Below are 6,532 nucleotides of genomic sequence, written 5' to 3' on the forward strand. Positions count from 1 at the left end.
GCAGCTATTTGTTCAGCTGGGTCTTCTTCAGTTGCTTCAGACAATGGTTGAAGATTAAGATCTAAGATGTAGTAAATCTTCAGTGCAGTCAGAAGAAATTTCAGCTTGTCTTGCCATCTCGTGAATTAGTTCCATCGAATTGATCAAGATGAATCAAGTCCTGATTCATCAACTTGATGGAAGATATACTGTTGGCTTCCATAAAATAATGCTTTAAGATTGTTGATAAATTTATAGAATAATATTTTTTCTGTAAAATATAGAATCTGAAAATCCAAGATCTGAAATAAGGACAGGCTGAAGCACATCTAGGACGCTGTCCTTAAAGCATTATTTGCCCCTACTCAAGTGAATTAAGTATGTCGATAGGTTACAAGCAAACCACTTCTAGGATACGACGAGCTCGATGTGAGTTTACGTTCAGCAAACACGAAGGCCCACTAATGGAACTCTATTATACACAGTCTGGCAGAATTACAATAAAAGAAAAATCCCAAAAGAAAAGAGAAGAGAAAAGAATTTGTGATTTAGACCACTGCACTAGTCAGTTCTTCAGCTACTGGTTCAGTTAATCGTTCTAGAATACCGCTGGTCTGTTCATCAAGCAATGGTTAAACCTTGCTGTCTTTCTGGAGTTACTGGAGTATAGGAGAGGAGTGGCTGTCTCAGTTCGTATGGGTCTGCTGGAGTGGGTTGAGAGATGATTTGGAAACTCATCCAAGCCCTATTTGTATAGGCTGTGGTGGCTGGGGGTTTTGGTCCAGGGAAATAAATCCCATAACCATTTTCTAGCTGTTGGAGAAAACTAGCCATTTTATGGCCATTTTCTGAATGTTGTGCATGGGTCATTAAGTTGCTGCATGCTAACTGTTGTGAGACAGTGGCTAGCCATTAATAGCAATTGGGCTAGCCACTTGCAGTAGTTTCTGTATTATCTAGAATGAATTACAAGAGGAGTTACACCTCTGCTGCAACAGCTCTACTCAAACCTCTATATATACTGAGAGACCCTCATTTGATCCTCTAGTTTTTCTTCCAACCAGCCATCTGCCTTAACCACCTAGTCACACCACGACTCACTCCGGTTGGCGAAGGAAGTGACCCTCTGCGACACGATGCACACGTGCGAAGTGCAAAGTGCGCCACTAGCGCCTCTACAGCCACACTACCTCACATGCCCACGCCCTTGCACCGAACCTGTGACCGTTGAAATTGCGGTAATGACCGCTTAAGTTGAAGTAAGAGTATGCCAATAGTCCTAGAGGGAGGTGAATAGGACTTTTTAAAATTTTATGCTTATTAAAAATTCTATTAATCTAATCTTGAGTGAATAGGCATGAAAAGCATTAGGATATCATCAGAGTAACTCAAATGGTTTCCAAGCCAAATTGAGGATCCAATCACAAAACTATTTGAATGATAAACATGAAACCGTTTATAGTTTATGATGGATGTGACTGTTGGTGAAGTGTGATCAAATATAAGAGCATTTAAAGAAATCACACAAATAATAAGAGACAAAGATCAATCATAAACACAGTCATTTTTATAGTGGTTCAACTACTTGTCTACTCCACTCCCAGCAGACGCACTCAACCCTTGAGTGTGCCAGATTTCACTAAGGAGGTTTCACACGGTTCACCTCAAACCTAAGGTTTTAAATCAGGTTCACCTTCAACCTTTACAACCTACACCTAGGCTGACTGTTTATGTTCCCAGGAGCAAGGGTCAACACATAGCACCCGATTTTAGGCACACTGGCCAAGGATCTACACAAGGAACCTTTCTTTATGCTCCCATGAGCAAGGGTCAACATAATGCACCCGGTTTTAGGCACACTAGCCAAGGATCCACACAGGGAACTTAGTTGTTTATGCTCTCCACAGAGAAAGGGTCAACACAATGCACCCACCACGTACACTCCCGTTGGAGGCCTCCTACGAGGGCTTGCATGGGTGAGAAACACCTTAGACCCAATCCTAAAAAAGAATGATCACAAGTATCATTTAGACTCTAATAACTTACAAATAAGTGGATGAGTCCCATTTAGCACGTTGACGAAGTTCTCCTTCTTGTTGATGAAGAAACTTCTGCTTCCTTAATCCGTAACTCAGATGATGTGCCAATATATAGCGATGGGTTGGATCAAGGTTATGATGAAATCCTACTCTCTTAAAAAGTTTTCCTATAAGGAAGATAGAGCGATTTCAATCATCTATGTATTCAAGGCATCCCAGCTTAATGATTTTCCATTAAGGTAATAGTTGGAGGATCCTTGAATGCGGAAGTTCATTCCCCAATCCACTTTATTGAATATCAATGATGAGGGTGGATTAGAGGATAAACTCCCATGAGAGAAAGGGCTTTGGATATATTATCTAAGGTAAAACACTCAAAAGCACTCTCTTCTTTCTCTACCAGCAACAATAGACAAGACTCCTTTATATAGGAAAAATGTTCCAATAGATATAAAACGGTCACATTTATGACAAAGTTCGATATCATCAAGCGTATACTCTCGATAGCATCGATCGTCTGCTCGATGACACAAACTCAAATGTCATACGCTTTTGAAACCTTCTGCCAGCTGGTCGATAAAATCAAAATAGGTGTCGATGTCATCGAGTTTCGAACTCCGATATTATCGATACTAGGTTCGATTAATCGACATTTGAAAATGAGAGAGACTTGTCATGAGATATTTCAAGTATACAAGAATGATCGAGGGACCTTCGATATCATCAGAATTTGAATGTCGATGATATCGATACCTGTGTCAATGCATCGATAAATCCATCAAATTTTCCTTTAAGCTTGCTGGATAGTTTATGTCCATGTTCGATGCAATCGATATAGTATCAATATCATCGATATTTGAATATCGATTCTATCGAGTGACCCTCGATCAAAGATAAAACATCTTGAAATATTTGATGGAAATCGTTGAGTCCAAGACCGATATTATCGAAGGACTTTCGATATCATTGAGATTTGAATTCCGATGATATCGAGGAGTACTTCGATATATCAATGATCTTATGATTTTTCTGAGTAAAAACAGGGACTCATTTGCTCTGCTGTCGATTTTATCGAGTCAACTTCGATAGACTTGAGATTTGAATATCCATTGTAAGACTCGTATCCTAGTCCGTACTGTTCCGTCGACTCCCACGATCCTTCTTGTTGAATTTTGTCAACCTGCGACGTATAATCGACGTTTGCGCGTGACCCTAAGTCGTATCCGGTAGATCTGAGTCGGCTTAACTCGATACTTGTACCATTACGACCGCACCGTCGCCGCGGTTCCAAAGCCGCGTCTCGCACACTGATCCGATACCCTAGCTAAGAGATGTGAGTTGGCGTTTATTTTGAAGAAAATGTCACTTGTTTGCAATCTCAAAAGAATCTCTACAACATGTCCCATCAATCAATCAATCAATCCATCAATCAATCACCTCATGTCAAGTACACACACCCATGCTTTCTTTCTTCACAAGTCAAGCAACCACCAGGTCAACTCTCATGTCAAGTATAACATCACCTCACCCATCACTCACATCCATCACCCATCTCTCACTCTCTCTGCTTACAACCCTCTCTCTCTCTCATTTCTTATCACATTTTCCCAAGCAAGAGAAGAGGCTCACATCCAAGCTCTTCCATGAGAGAAAAATGAGTGTGTGTGGCTCACCTTCCAATCCCAAAAACCTTCATCCTAGCCATTCATTTCTCATCTTCCACCATCAAAGTGAGACACAAGGAGATCGACTTTCCAACTGACCAAGAAGATCGAACGGTGGGTGCTTCTATAGGTTAGATTTTCATGTTTTTATGATGGGCCAAGTGAGGCTTACCGATTGATGGTATGGATCTCACTTTGGACCTTAGGTGTGGCCGATGGCCCACCTTGATTCTCATGATTATTTCATGATGGGGCCATTCTCCATGGACCCCATTATGATGTTTATTTTTCCTTGCATAAAGAGAGGTGATCTAGACCGTCCATTTTGGGTGAAGAAGGAATCTCCACTGTTGATTTTTATTTGGTGGGCCTACATGTATTAGGACCCACTTGATGTCTGATTGAATGCAAGGGAGGGCTCGTAGTGGCGGAGCCCTCCATCATCAAGTGTCCCTCTCTCTCTCTCTCTCTCTCTCTCTCTCTCTCTCTCTCTCTCTCTCTCTCTCTCTCTTTTTATGTGATGATATGGCCATGTGGCCCACTTGGATGGACCCCCCCCCCCTTAAAGCATATATTTTATCCAAGCCATCTGTAGATGAGGCCCACTTCACTTATGTTTGTATCCACACCATCCATCATTTGGTGGCCCACCTGAGCAGGGCCCACTTTACATATATGTGTCATGCCAAGCCGTGCAATGTCCAGAGACGCTGGATGTGAATTATAAAACAAAAAAAAAGAGATTTCTTTTGGTTTTGGGATGGACCGCTACCACAGGCCCCACCTTAATGTATGTTTTTAATCCAAGCCGTCCATTTCATTCCTTAAATCATTTTAGGCGTTGAGCCGAAAAATGAAGTTGATCCGAATTTCTGGTGGGCCATAGCATAGCAAACTGTGATTTTTACCGTTGAAAAATCACCTGATGATTTTATATGCCAAAACACCTCGAATATTGGGCTTGTTTGGCTTGTTTTGAGCCATGGGAGCCAATGGATGGGGTGGATTCTCCTGGTGCGAGCCCTACCACAGAAAAACCTCAAGAAAACCAATTTTTTTTTAAATAATAATAATAATAATAATGGGTAGCAGCACCTACTACCACTGACAGAGCAGCAGGCGCTGCTGCGCCATGGGCGGGCAGACAGGGACCATGGTCCCATGTGTGGGCCCCACCGTGATGTGTCCCGACCATCCACACCGTGCATTGGTGGGCCCCTTAGGTTAATGGGGCCCCCACCAAAAATTAGTCGTATGCACAACTCAGGTGGCCCACATCATAGGAAACAGCGTGATTGAACATCTGCCATTGAAACCTTTTTATGGGTCACAGAAGTTTTGGATCACCATGAAATTTGTTTTTCGTATGCATCCAGGTCTGCGTGACCTTATGAACGGATTGGATGGAAAGTAAACATTATGGTGGGCCCCACGTGGGACCCACTGATGCATGTATTGTAACCCACACCATCCCTGGGTGGGACGGCTAGTGTACCTCACTCCAGCAGTCTGCTGGAGTGGCGTCACTAAGCTCTGTGCCCCCCCCCCCCCCCTCCCCACCCGTTTCATCCACGCCGTCCATCTATGGACCCCACCATGATGCATGTTCTGCATCCAAGCCGTCCAACCAATATAAAAGCTCATTTTATGGCAAGGGCTAAAGAATGAGTCAGATCCATGGATCAAATGGATCCCCACCACTGTTATTTAAAGTGAGGATCGGTTGATCTTTTGATATGATTCATATATATATGTGTGTGTGTGTGTGTGTGAATTTGCAGTCGTCCATTAAGGCCCACCTTGGTATATGTATGAGGCCTATCTTGATTTATTTGTCCATTGAGGCCCACCTTGGTATATATATGAGGCTCATTGTGATGTATTAGGGCCCATGGGTTAAGGCTCATTGTGATGTATTAGGGCCCATAGGTTAAGGCCCATTGTGATGTATTTGGGGCCTATGGGTTGAGGCTCATTGTGATGTATTTGGGGCCCATGGGTTAAGGCCCATTGTGATGTATTTGGGGCCCATGGGTTGAGGCCCATTGTGATGTTATTTGGGGCCCATGGGTTGAGGCCCATTATGATGTATTTGGGGCCCATGGGTTGAGGCCCATTGTGATGTATTTGGGGCCCATGGGTTGAGGCCCATTGTGATGTATTAGGGCCCGTGGGTTGAGGCCCATTGTGATGTATTTTCGACCCATTTGGCAAGGCCCATTGTGATGTGTTTCTGGCTCATATGTTGTGGCCCATTGTGATATATTTTCAGCCCATGTGATGAGGCCCATCTTGATGTATTTGTGGCCCGCATGGCTAGGCCCGATGTGGTGTATATGTGGCTCAATGCGAGGAATGTGCACCCGATGTAATGTGTGATTTCACTAGAATGCAGGTAGTGATGTTTATGGCAGGCCGTGCCTTGGGAGCAATGTTGGTTTGACGTCCACATTGTAAGAATAATATTGGTTAAATGTCCGCATTATAACTCTCCCTAAGGCCCATTGATAGGCTCATACTTGTTGTGTGTAGGCCATCAAGGCCCATCTTCGTTGTGAGGATAGTTCATCACCATATAAAATGCTTAGTATAACTCCATGATTCATACCCATACGCATCATATGTATGCCTGATATGAGGAATGTTTGATCATAGCATACGCCATTGGACAGACTATTTACGAGACTCCTTACGAGACGGAGTGCCCATATTATCGCTTCGTACGCACAGGATTGCTGCATGAATGGATAGTGTGACTCATGCATCTCGCATAAATGTGACTTGATCATTGTACGCCTTAGCGACATCATGGCCGTGGCCTCCACAGGCACATTGTGGATGGCTAGATGG

The sequence above is a fragment of the Magnolia sinica genome, chromosome 6 (genome assembly GCF_029962835.1).
Source record: "Magnolia sinica isolate HGM2019 chromosome 6, MsV1, whole genome shotgun sequence".
NCBI classification, from domain to species: Eukaryota; Viridiplantae; Streptophyta; class Magnoliopsida; order Magnoliales; family Magnoliaceae; genus Magnolia; species Magnolia sinica.